Here is a 13,785-nt window from a genome sequence, read left to right on the forward strand (position 1 = left end):
GCTGATACCAACACATTTCTATGAGCTCTTTTATACCATTTTCCCCCTCAGAGTTCTCTGGTATAAAGTGTACTGTATTTCCATAAAGTGTTTTTCCTTGTAAAACCACTTTAAAGTAAAGTGTTTTTCCCCAGGGAAACTTCCTTATAAAAGTGAGGTGTGAGTTATACATGTGTGCATCTGCTATGTAGGTAAACAGAGTAAAAGGCAGGCAAAGATCAGTTATGGGAAAGGCGGTCTCATGCATGCAGCCTTTCAGCACCCACTTGGTTGGGCTTAGAACACTTCTTTACCAAGAGACAAGGAGCCCACACAGCCTGGGCTTATCGCCTTGTGTGGGAACATCTTTCCCTCTTTCATTCTCAAAGAATGCTCTTTTGTCTCTGCTTAAAGAGTGTGCATCATATAGTACCTGGCCAGTCCCACTGCTATATCTGTCCTTTGTGGGGAGGGGACAGCGTCTTTCTACGGTGGCACAAGATAGGTCTTGCAAAGGATAGTTGCCCTGCATTGGCCTCCAGCGGAGACCTGCTGGTTATGGAGGACTGATGACTACTACTGAAGCCGATTTTGTGCTATCTCTCTTTAATATAAGTAAAGCATTGTTCCATCCAGTACTTGGCTACATTATCTTCTTCTTGGTGACTCTGATACTGAGATGCAGTGGGCAGAAGAGTTTAGAGACCTCTCCTGGGATTAGTGACTAGTGCACGGTGGGGGTGGGGGGAAGGGGGAATCTGTTGGACAATCTGAGATTAAACTGGAAGAGTCCAACTGATTTATCAGAAGTTAATTTGCTGGTAGGGACTGAATGTTTGCCCCCCTCCCCCACCCCAAATCCATTGTTGAAGTCCTAATCCCCAGTGTGATGGTATTTGGAGGCTGGGCCCTTGGGAGATATTTAGGTTTAGATAGTGTCACGAGAGTGGGCCCACACAATGAGATTAGTGCCCTTATAAGAAAAGGAAGAGACCAGAGCCGCCTTTCTTCCTCTCATGTGAGGATACAGCAAGAAGGCCAGGGAGAGAGCCCTCACTAAGACCCGGATCTGCTGACAACTTGATCTTGGACTTCCCGGACTCCAGAACTATGAGAAATGAATATTGCTTCAGCCACCCAAATGATATATTTTGTTATAGCAGCTTGAGCTAAGACATACTTTCTGTTCTGCTACCCTCTATTCTGATTCCTGATTGTGTTTGTCAGTGTTTGTGTGTGTGTATGCTGACAAAAATAAAATCATTTATATGCCATTATTTAAAAATGATGCATTAGAACATCATTTATTTAATTCAGTCAGGCCTGAAGGAAAACAAGCGAGGCATAGAGACTTGAGGCTCTTCCAACAAACAAAAGAATGAAGGAATTTTTTATAGTATTTATAGACACCATGTTGAATACAGTTTCCCATGACAACCAATTAGTATGTTTGAGATTAATGGTTATAGTCCACAGGAGATAACATTAAATTTTTGAATTCTTGATATCTTAAGGGGACATGTTACAAATAATTTAGTAAGGATACATTTCTTTTGGTTACAAAATACTAAATAAGATAGTTATAAGATATGGATCAGGTATAAATCTACTCAGGACCTACTTCTGACAGGTGGTTTAGGATTTCTATCTTTATGAATGTTCCTGGCCTTTATCTTTATCTAAGAGTTCTTCTAATGGTTACACCACCAGAAACTTGTTTCTACCCTGTACATGTAACAACTACCACTGATTTTAGCAACTCTATAAAATGGTCCAGAGACTGAAGAAAGTTTCAGGAATTCAGAAAGTTCTTTTCCTCACTATTTGTTTACATTGTTTTTGTAACCTTGAACATGTCACCTAATTCCTCATTCTTATTTGAGAAAGGTTTTTTTTTTTTAAGACTTAATAATGATAAATCACATTGAAAAATGAAGTGTTAGATAAATAATGAAACATATAAGCATGCATGTTTATTTTAGAACTCAATCATATTTGGTTATTATTTCATACGTGATTTTACAGTTTTCTCTAGGCTACTTCATTCCTTCATTCTGAACAAAGCTTCATGACAGATTTTTAAAATTCCTGTTTCCCCACATTAAAGATTTTGTAAAGAGGTTGCATTAGTGTACTATATTTAATTTGAAGGTTAAAAAGGAATGTATTTTTTCTGAGTACTGATTTAATAAGAGATAGTCTTCCACTATGTAATACAGGTCCTCACATGCCCAGTTTCTCACTACAGGAGCATTTACTTCCCATTAATGTGTTCTTATGCCAAAAGCCTCTGTAGTTCTTTAATATTACAAGATCAAAACATGATAGGTAAGCTGCTGCCAGCTAAATAAGACTTTTCACTCCAAAATACTCTTGAGTGTCTCTTGACTTTCTATTTCTCTCCAGTTTTAACTCTGCTCCAGTCGGACTAAACTACTCACTGCTCTCCACATGTATTTGGCACCTGTGGTCACCCCACCTCCCCCTTTAGAATGTTTCCCTGCTCTCCTCTCATTCTGCAAAGCACAACTCAAGGCTGCCGTGACCTCATTCCTTCCAAGGTAATGTCTCCTTGTTTTGAGTCCCTATTCTTTCCTTCATACATCTTCTCCCTATCTTTGTTTTGTTTCAAGAATGGGTGAAACTGTTTTATACTTCTTTGCATCTCTTCCATTTCTAAGTATTGCAAACCTGTGTATGGTTAGTTGGTGGATATTGTGGGTAAATTACTTGATTCCATCCTTTAGTATTGGAAATAATGTTTAAAATTTACATAATGAGACTACTTTAGGTAAGTCATATATGATTACCAAAGGATGACCAAAAGTAAGACAGATTAGCTTTTAAAATGGCTATCTCTGGTGAGATTTATGTGTAAATTTGTATTTTGAAATGCTCGATATAAAAGAGGCCGAAAAATTGCATGTGTTTATTAGTAGCATGAATTTTTTCTTTTACTTATTTATTTACTTATTTATTTAAATCCCTGCTGCCACCACTTCCACCCTTGACCAGTTACTGATGTTGCTGTCTTCCCGTAAGAACTGCATCTCTAAAGGTGGGGCGTCTCCTCCCCCCAGGAGGTCGTGGCATGCACCTGGGGCCTGTCGCACCCCGGGGTATGGACCATGGCTCCACTGGGGCTCGAACCCAGGACCTTCTGCATGTAAAGCAGATGGGCTAACCACTACTCTATGGTACCACCCTGTGAATTTTTTCTTTAATAGTGTCTCTAAGCAGACAAGAAACAAAAAATTTGCTAACACATTGTGATTTTTAGTGTTAATTAAAAAGTAGAAATTATAGCCCTGAAAGGGACTAGTTCTATTTTGGCAGACAATTGCAAGCTTAAATCTGAACTTCCCTTAAGCTAGTTGCTTATTTATGCAAGTGTTTCATGAGTTTACAATTTCTTAAATATATTATTTCATTTACTTAACATTTTTGTATTCACTGAAGGCTAAAACAGACCACAACAAGTAAACAAATTAATAAATGATTATTCTACAGAACATAAGCAGGGGACTGAGATAGTATAAGTCAGACAGAGCATTCCAGAGGAAAGAAATAGTAAGCACAAAGCGCTGGAGCTAGAAGACCTTCAGGAATGGAAAGGAGGCCGGCGTGGTGGTCCACTGCGAGGAAGGGAAAGAACAAAAACAGGCGAAGTTGAGCATGGGCCAGAGGCCAGACCAAGCGAGGCCTATCGGGCCGCAATAGGAGTTTGGGTTTATAAGGGTGATGGGAAGCCTTTGAAAGGCTCGAGTGCTATGATCTGATTACATTTTCATAAGGATCTCTCAGCCTATTGTGGGAAAAAATGAATTGGAGGAGTTGAGAGTGGAAGGAAAAAGGCCCGTTGAAAGCTGGTGCCATGGTGGCTTGGGCCAGGCCGTTGGCAGGAAAAGAAGTGTATGGTTTTGAGATAAATTTGGAGACGAAACATACAGAAGTTGATGATGGATGAGATGTGAATAGTGAGGTAAGGAATGAATCAAGGATGAATCCCATGACCTTTTCATCCGTATGCATCTTTTCCCCCTAGGTTATTTTACCTTTTTCTAAAAACTGTCTTTCAGATCTTAAAGAAAGAATAACAAAAGGCATATAGAAAAAATGCGTTTGTATCTTTAAAAAGTATTGTGAAGTTCTTGCTTAGAATTCCGAACACGTGGCTTTTGGCCAAAGGCAATAAAATTAAAACGCGCACATTGGGTGCATAGCTGGCCAGATTGTGGGATCACTTAGAAAAGTATATTGAAAAATGTTTCTGTCTCTTGAACCACTTCCGATTGTAATATAAGTTCTACCAGTCCAACTAATTTTATATGCACAGAAAGTGGTACAGCTTCACAGGAAATATAAATTTTTCATTGACTAGCAGCCTGTAACTGCTTTAAGTGTAATTACACATTTTTCATTTAAGATCAATTTCACAAAATCGTTTTTATGACCTAAGGCTGCCTTCTTAATAATTGGGTGCAGCTAATTTATTAAGTTTTGCATGTGTTGGTATTGGTGTCATTCTCTCCTGGGTTTAATAGAAACAGGCTCCATGTGGATATGGAAAATACTCTCTGGTTTCATATTTATTTCCCTTATGCCGATCCAGTGAACCCTCTTTTGTTTCTCAGCATATACAACATATACTGTAGAAAGCCTGTGATAACCTGTTCTTAAAACAATTCAGCAGACAAATGAGGGTATTTTCCATTTAATTTTAGGGAAGATGCCCCCTCAGAACATTATTAAATCTGATGGCTCTCACTTGAAGCAGCATGAATAATTCATGGAGTTTAGGCATAATCAGGTGTTAGGCTTTGGGAAATTTTTAGTTGATGTGCAAAGGTTATTATTATTATTTTTCATGAAAGGAGAAGATCCTGTGGAGCTATCCTTCTATGCCAAGATTCAAGTGCTGTGGAGATTCCAGTAAAGGAGTGTAGGTGTGGGGTAGGAGCCACGTTACTTTACGTGGAGGGAAATATACTGATGTACATACTTAATTCAGTATGCTTATTTTAACCTGCATCTCCTCTCTTACATAAACATGAACAAGAGGTCTGACTTCATTTAATGGAAAGAGTCTAGAATAAAGTGGTGCATCCCAAAGCCCGGGCTCTTTGCCATGTGGACCATTAGGAGGAACTTGGCACTTGGGATTTTTTCCTCTGGCTATGCTGAGTCAGGAGTCCTAGAAAAGTGTCCAGCAGGGTCGCCCGAGGAAGCTCCATGTGGACTCTGACTCCACTATCTCTATTTTCCTTAACAGGGACGGCCTGGATTTTTTAGTTTTCTTTTATGAGAAGTATAGGTCTTCCTCTTTTCTTAAGGATCCCAACAGGGCATCATTGAAGATGCTAAGTATGCAAATGAGACTACTACATGATTCAGAAATGAGCTTGTAATTTAATTAGAAGATAAGGCAGATACGTGAGAAGCTGACCAGCAAGATAGCAGTCCGTGATGAGTGGCACCAATGGCAAAGCTGATGCTCCTGAGAGAAAGAGATCACTTTATTTTGGTAGTAGGTTGTAGGGAAGGCCCCTTAGCCATGGTACTATGGGTAGCTTTTGAGTGATTTAGGGAATTTTGATGAATGGCAAGTAAAGGAGAGATTTAAAAGGCTCATGATAGGAATGGACATGGCTTGTTAGGTAATGGTGGGGCTACTAGTTTCAGAAGCACAGGAGGTTTGTACCGGGGAGATAAGTTTGGGGCCAGGTTATGGAGGCCTCGAATTCCGGAGTGAGGTATCTGGGACGAAGGCAGTGGCATGGCCTTTGAGAGCTTCTGTGTAGGAAGAATGCATGATCAAAAGTCCTTTAGAAAGCAGGATTATTAGCAGGGTTTGCAGATATTTGGTGAATGAAGAATGCTAGGTGGGGATCTAAGATTATAGGCCGTTGCACTTTTTTATAGGATAAGTGAGATGACTAGCACATATAGGGAAAGGCAATGGTTTTTTCTCCTTATGAATTCCAATGATGTGCTCTCATTTTCTCAACCTCTGAAATGAGGAGCCACTTCAAGTAGCAAGTGCATGGTCCTTCTTGCATTTCTCTTGAGATATAAATGGTAGGATAGCATTTGTGGCAGAAATTTGGACAATATTATTCTAGAATTGATTATAATTGCCCTGTGGCTCTGTGTTCATGCTGGAGTTTACAGTCCAGTGAGCCTCCCTTATCTTTGACCAGCCCATGCTCCCCTAAGGTGGCCTAGAGATCCCTAGACACTGGCTATTTGGGATTTTGTTCTGAAGCTCCCAGGGCACATAGGGAAACTGAGAAAACAATACAGATGTTGAAAATTTAGGCAAGGGCTGCTAATCAGAGGACTGTGAACTTCCTGAGGGTATGAATTTGTTCACTGTGCACATTGGTAGTGCATATAGTAGTGAATACTCATATAGTCATTGATACAGAGTCTGGCACATAGTCAATGCTTTAAAATGTTTGTTGAATGAATAAATGAATATTGATGAATACCCTGAAGATCCTCTGGATGATCTCTTACAGAATGAGGTATCTATCTATATGTACATACAACCTACCTATCTGTCTAGAGAGATGAAGATACCAACCTACCTATCTGTCTAGAGAGAGATGAAGACATCTATCTATATGTACATATGTATGTACCTACCTACCAACCTACCTATCTGTCTAGAGAGAGATGAAGATAGACCAAGACCGAGACCTATCAGGCTATGTCCTCAAGGAAAATCGATAGAAAGACTGAGTAAATGAGGGCCCTATGAGACGCAGCAGGGAGAGTCACTTGAAGGATTGTGTAATTTAGTAGCAGCTTGAGGGCAACACGGTCTTTGCTTCCTTGGTTTGGTCCACCAGTGTTTTGAGAGATGAGTCCTCAGAATGGCTTTAAACAGCCTTCTTCTTTCTTTTCACAACATTCGTCACCTCTCTCTGCTTTGTGGTTGAGCACTAGTTGTGTGACTTGGTGACATGTCCAAGAATGTGATTTGTGCATTTACCATGTTTGTTGACCAAGCAAAGAACAGTGTAATATCTACCCAGGGCAAAGGCCATGCTTGAAACACTAGAAATGATTCTGGTGTCTTAGTTTTGGGTCTTACTGTGAAGAGTCTGATTGCTAAGGAGCTTGATCTGTCTGCATAGGTAGTAAGGTGGGAGCCATTGCAAAACTTTAAAGCAGGGGAGAACTACAATTCTAATTTGCTGAATGAAGAAAAAAATCTTTTATTTGTGATATTTTCAGAGACATTTGCTCTAGTATAGTGTATTTAAATAATAAAAACTTAAAAGAAAAAAAAAATAACATGGTTAAAATGTATGTAGAACTGGAGAGGAAGAAAGTAGAAAGCAGAGAAAGCAGTAAGAATGCTGTTAGCATGCCTAGGTGAGTAATGCTATGGGCTACAGGTGATTTTTCAGGATTGTTATATCTATTGTTGTGTTTTTGAGGATAAAATTTGGCCTGTGATGCAGCTGAATTTGCAAAATGACAGAATTTGTATTTCCATCAGAATTTAGTAAGTTATGAGATTAATTTTATCCATCAATGAATCAACAAATTGAAATTCTGAGGCTTTGTCATCTGGCAGAATTACATCTCCTTATATTTTGTTACTTGCCCAAAGGCATGTTTTTGGTTATCTTGCTTCTTGTAGAAGTTGAGTTGGAATCACATAAGAACATAGTGGAACATTACTTACTGAGAAGCACTAGTGAGTTTGGCCCCTGGTGCCTTGAAGGAGTTGGTTTAACCATCAGAGCACCTAAATTACACCCAGGGAGGATGTTAGAATTGGCCTCACCTTCACAGAGGGTAATAAACATACAAATTATTAACTTTGGTTAGATGCAGCATGAGAATTGTTATTTACTTAGTCCATTAAGAGATTCCTTTTTCCTCCCAAGCACCTACCTTACATCATCACAATTCCTGGGCTTGCCTGGGTGTGGCCTGAGTTTAGTCAGGGCTTAGTGTGTGGAGCATCTTTTTAAATACAAGTTTGGATGGAAGAATCTGAGAAGTGTATTCTTAGATAAAATGAAGGGAAAGCCTCCGTGTCTCCTTTATGTTTGTTTTCACCTTGCGAATCTCTTGTTTCGGCAGTACTGGAGTTACAGCTTCTGGATTAATCATGAAAGAAATAGCCTAGTATTGACACAAGCTTGGTAATTAGGAATAGAAATTTTCTTATTTTTGGCTGAAGGATCAGCTACCAGCCTTGGCTTACTGCTAAGATGGAGATTCAACCTGTGAGAGAAAGCTCACATAGGGTCTTCAGTCTAGGCTAGGGGGTCAGAAAACTTTTCCTATAAAGGATAGATTGGTAGATATTTTAGCCCTTGTGGGCCATATGGTCTTTGTCACAATGAGTCAACTCTGCTGTTGCAGTAAGGAAAGCAGCCACAGACAATACTTACATGAATAAGCATTATTGTGTTCCAGTACACTTTATTTACAAAATAGGTAGTGGCAGGATTTGGCCTGGGAGCTGTAGTTTGCTGACTGCTGGTCTAGGCAATAACTAATTTTAGAGAAGTGGCCTGAGGTGGAGATGGCTGCATTATTAGACTATATACTACATTTCCCCCCTAATTTTTCATTATATTTGCCTCTAGGTACCTTTCCACAAATATAACAGAAAATTATAGCACCCTTCAAACTCTGCAACTTGTTTTATTTAAGAACTCAATGCCATGTCAAGATGAATAACAGAAGTGCCAAAAGTCATTGTGGATTTGCCAGCAAATATATTTGTTGATGGACTGGATAAACGCTAATTATAGGGCAGTGAATGATCACATAATAAGATATATCACATGCAGGTGAGAAATTTGTATTTTTCATTTTTCTGGCATTCTCAAAATAACACTGGTTCTTTTTCTACATGGCTATGAACATTGAATTTCTCTGTTGATGTCCAATTGGCTTCTCAGCTCTGTTTAATCAGTGCCCAGAGGTTTTGATGCTGCACTGGGAACCATTGAGTGTTATGCTGCCTTTCTAATTTTTTCAAAGTTTAGAAAACCCATTGTATTACATCCCTCTTATACACCTGTTCGTATTTTCTCAGTCTTGCCTCCTCTTGTTCCAGCTCTGCAGGCCCTGAGTAACTTCACCCAAGTACAACCTGACAGCACCTTGCTTCCCGCCCAGGCCTTTCTAGTTGAGCACTGCAGGGGGTGCCCATGCCCACATCTTCACAGCCCACAAGTGAACATTCAACAAATAGGCATGGGAGCAAGTGGACAGATTCTTTACCTTTTTCTCCCATGTGGGATGACCCTGAAAATGCTGCTTTTAAAAATTCTCAGGGATACAGACCTGCAAATCAAGTATTCAGTCACACTTTGTGGTGGCGGGTTCAGTGATGCATCAGTATATTGGCTCAGTCCTTCCATGCTTCACTCAGCTTGTTCCTTGCCGCTGCTCTTCGGATTTGTTCTATCTGGTTAAATACTAACTACATGTTCTCTGGCTCAGCCTCCACCTTCTGGCGAACCCAGACCTAAGTGCTCTAGAAAGGCGTAACTTACATGCCAAAGAAACTACAGGACCTAAGAGAACATGTATGGGAGGGGATCCTGTGGGTGTTTCGATGGGGAGAAATGTATAGAATATAAACAGCCCCTCAGCTGGAATACCCAGCCATCTGATGGCACTAAGGGCCCCATTGTTTATGATCAGGGAGGTGGTAATCACCCTGGCATGCAGCAGCATCACAGTTATTCAGGCGTTCTTTCACCTGTGGTTCACTGAGATGCTTTGCAGGTAGGAGGTGAAGTCCCAGGTCATGTGACTGATTGAGCAGTAAGGGGCAAGGCAGTTATGAGGATGGTGGAGTGCTGTGGCTTCTGTGAGCTGCATTGCATGTCTTAAAAACAAATTTAAAATGGACAGTAATGGGCTGATATAATCAACTTACAACTAATAACATGCTTTGACACCAGAAGGCCTCTTTGACCTGTCAAAGGAGACTCATCTCCTGCATCTTCGGGGGAGGCTCCATTGAATTGTAAGGATCTAGTTGTAAATGTGGCAGAGCTGCAAAAGAGGCTGAAAAAAAGAGGTCTCCTATGTCAGAGTCAAAGCCCTGACTAGAAATGGCTGGGACCCTGAAGCTTGGGATGGGGACATTTGGGGGGCACACCTGAGAACAGTAAATCCCCAGGTCACCCTGAAGCCCCCCTGGATAGCAGGAGTAGCCCCTGTCCTCTAGCTGGCACACTGTGCAATGACCTCGCCTAAGGCAGATCCTTGAAAGATGTTCTTTCTCAGGATCTGCTCCTTCCACTCCTTGTTATTTCAAGCTGATGAAGTAAGGTCTCAGCATAACAGAAGGAAACAGCTTAGATGCCAAAGGCATTGCAGGTCCTGGGGGAACCCCACACAAGAGGGCGGGCGTCTTGTGGGTGTCTGATAGGAGAGGCTGGATGAGGAGAATTTATTGACTTGGGGTATTTACCTGTGTCTCTGGGCTCAATGTTTTGGCAGTAACTGCTGGAATCAGCACAGAAAACCATGGGAACTCTCTCTGCTTTACTTCTCTTAGTGCCTCCTCTTCACATCGCTGATGATTTCACTGATGCCTGGAGGGCCCATTTTGCCTGATGGTCTCACATCCTAGGAGTTTGCCCAGAATGCAAAGTAACCACTGACTGGTATTTGTTTTGCCTTATTTTTCTGAGTCCATAGGGTGGAAGAATGGTGTACTCTGCCTTGCATTTTCTAAGACATTCTCATCTCAGCCCTGGCAAGGATGCCTTCATTCTCTGTAAACGGCCTTGGGAGGTACTGAGGACATAACTCATAGCCAGCAGAAGGTGGCACTTCATGGAGGCTCAGGGTTCCCAGCTGGGTTTTGGCATTTCAGAAGGTGGCAAGAATTTCATTCCAAATCTGATCTCAGACTTGGAACCAGGTCCTAGAAATCCCTTCTGACTACGCCACAGGCATGGTGGGGGAAAAATGAGGAATGTCACAGCAAAGCAGGCTACCCTCTCCTCGCTCTGGCCCAGTGCCTTAAAGGAAAGGTACGCTGCCCACAGCTAACCCAAGTCCCAGCTAATGTTGATGTGAATAATTATTACTTTCCCTCCAGCAATGGTCCTTCCAGCTCATTTAGCCAGCGGTAAAGACTCTGATACAGCATTGTCTTTTTTTTTTTTTAAAAAAAAAACAGCCTCTAGGAGTTTTCTATTGCTTTTCTTGATCGTATCAGTTTCATGCATCAGCTGTTTATGCTTCTATAACTGCATTTGCATCTTTGTCTCTAGTCCTGGGCTGATTTCAAACAATATCATCAGCGTTCGAGCATTAGAAGGAAAAAAAAGCTCCAAGTAGATTGAGTGACACAAAAAGAATGAGACAACATCTGGGCCGTCAAAAGCCCCTAGTGTTCGAAACTTGTGCTTCACAAATGAATTTATAGTGAGTTTATTCATGTTTTTTCATTTGCATGTGTCCCCTAGCCTCCTTCTTAGTTTTGAGGCAGTGATAAAAGATTTTTCCCAGCTTGGTTTTCTTCCTGATGAGCTTCCATCAACAACCCTAAATTTCTTAGGACTTATTGAAAAGGTGTGAACTTTGTTTCTTTGAAACTTATTTGATGAAAACAGAAGAAATTGTGTAACCTCTCTTGGCAACTCCTCAGTTGCTTTTATTCAAAGGCTCAGTCCTGAGGTTGGCCCTCATAGTGAGAAATCACCTGAAAGGAAATACAAGTGGGTCTACAGTGTTACAAAGGCACTCCAATGTCTGAGAACTATGGCATATAATTGTTTTCATCTCCATTTGATGATAATCCCTGTGAAAAAGAGAGGATTATGTAAGATCAGTAGTAAAATATAAAGGAATGCTCAGGATGGTAAGCACCATATTCAGGTTTATGGTCACCTCTGGGAGGAGGGAGTGAAATGAACATAGGAGCCTTAAATGCATTTGTAAAGTTATTCTTAAGTTGGGCAGTGGGGACATAGGTGTTCACTCTGTTATCCTTGATTACTCTATTGCCCCTTGTACTTTAGTTTTTCTAATGAGCAAATCTTTCATTACTAAATGAATTTGTTTTTAAAAAAGGCCCAAGTTTTGCAGTGGACTTGAATTCAAATTCTTATTTCTCTTTTTTTCTAGTATGAGCAAATATCTTAGACCCTCTGAGTCTTAGTTTCTCCATCTATAAAATGAAGATAGTAATTCCCTTTACCACAGGGTTATTTTAGGATCAAATGAGAAACGCAGGTCAAGTAGATAGCTCAGTGTCTGACACACGCATAGAACATTCAACTAATATTATCTATGATAATTCTAGAAGGCTCTTGAGACACGCTTGTTAAATTTTAAATGAAATAATGTCTGTTGGGTGGGGTGGGAGGAGGGGTAAATGAATGAAGGGGGTCAGAAGGCACAGACTTCCAGTTATCAGTAAGTTCTGAGTCCTAACACCATGCTGGCTCTAGGTGACAATACTGTGTTGTATGTTTGAAAGTTGCTATGAGAGTACATTTTAAAAGTTCTCATCACAAGAAAAAATTGTAAGTATGTGAGGTGATGGATGTTAACTAAATGTATTGTGGTAATCATTTCACAATATATACATATATCAAATCATTTTGTTGTACACTTTAAACTTATGCAATTTTATATGTTAATTGTATCTCAATAAAACTGGAAAAATAATGTCTTTTGTCAATAGCAAATATATTATCAGTTCCCTTCCTCCCTACCGGACCTCCCACATCCCACCTCCTGCAGTCCATACTACACTTTGCATTATTCTTCTTGCTTTAAAGTTTATAGCAGCTTTTGGGGTTACTGCCAGCTCACTTCAAGCCGAGTCCTGCAAACTGAATCCCCTCAGCTCACGTCAGCTCTATTGCCTGCACTACCCTACCTTTCCAACCTTGCTCAGCTCCAGCAAAAGCCAGTGATGTGTCCAACTGCCACACCTGTGCTGTTGCATCACAGCCTGGTGGCAGGACAGCCTTGGAATGTACAGGCCTCCTTGTCAGTTTGACCTTCCATGGAATCGGTGAATGAACCAAGGAACAAAGGAAGGATCTCTTGCGCATACTACAGAAGAGAATAATGTAAAGAATAGTGTGGTAGAAAGGGGGCAGACATCAGAAAGCTGGGAAAAAGTCAGGCAATGTGCCGGATTTTTGTAATAAATTTTGTAATCATTCCCTCCTACCATAAAATTGAATAACAGCTGTAAAATCAATTACGAATATCATGAGTTAATTATTAAAACCACGTGAAGATCAAAAAAGTCTAGTAAACAAATCTTTCTGTACTGCAAATGTTGCTCAAGTATTCTGGAACCAGAATTCCAAGGTTCGTATCTCAACTCTGCCTCAACACAGAGAATTTAAGTAACTTATGACCTTTGGTAAGTCACTTTACCTCTGTGCCTCTTTCATAATGGGGGGAATAAGAGTGCCTATTTCATAGGTTTGTTGTGAAGATTATAAGTTAAGATGTGTAAATCAAACAGTGTTTAATAATAGGAAGTGTGCAATAATTACTGCTATTATTCTCTGCCTAATTTGATTGACATAGAAAGGTCTTCAGACAAGTTGTTGATATTTAAAAACACAAGCATGAATGCTATGGAGGTAATCATTTTGCAATGTGTATGTCAAGTCAACACTGTACTCTTTAAACTTACACAATGTCATATGTTGATTTTATCCCAATAAAGCTGGGAAAAATAAAAGTTAAAAACACAACATAATTTTATTATATTTTAACAGGATCACTGTTAAATAAACTGAAGGGATCAAAAGAGAAAGCAAGAGGACCAGCTGG

At 40.2% G+C, this 13,785-nt stretch overlaps 1 long non-coding RNA gene across 1 annotated transcript; it reads left to right on the top strand.

The window, feature by feature from the left end:
• Positions 1-2,379: 2,379 nt before the first annotated feature.
• LOC112477918 lies at positions 2,380-13,785 on the top strand. Its single transcript, XR_003045678.1, has 3 exons — positions 2,380-2,540; positions 8,595-8,801; positions 13,731-13,785. It is a non-coding gene; the product is annotated as an uncharacterized LOC112477918 (long non-coding RNA).

This window comes from Pteropus alecto, unplaced genomic scaffold (assembly GCF_000325575.1).
Source record: "Pteropus alecto unplaced genomic scaffold, ASM32557v1 scaffold131, whole genome shotgun sequence".
NCBI classification, from domain to species: domain Eukaryota; kingdom Metazoa; phylum Chordata; class Mammalia; order Chiroptera; family Pteropodidae; genus Pteropus; species Pteropus alecto.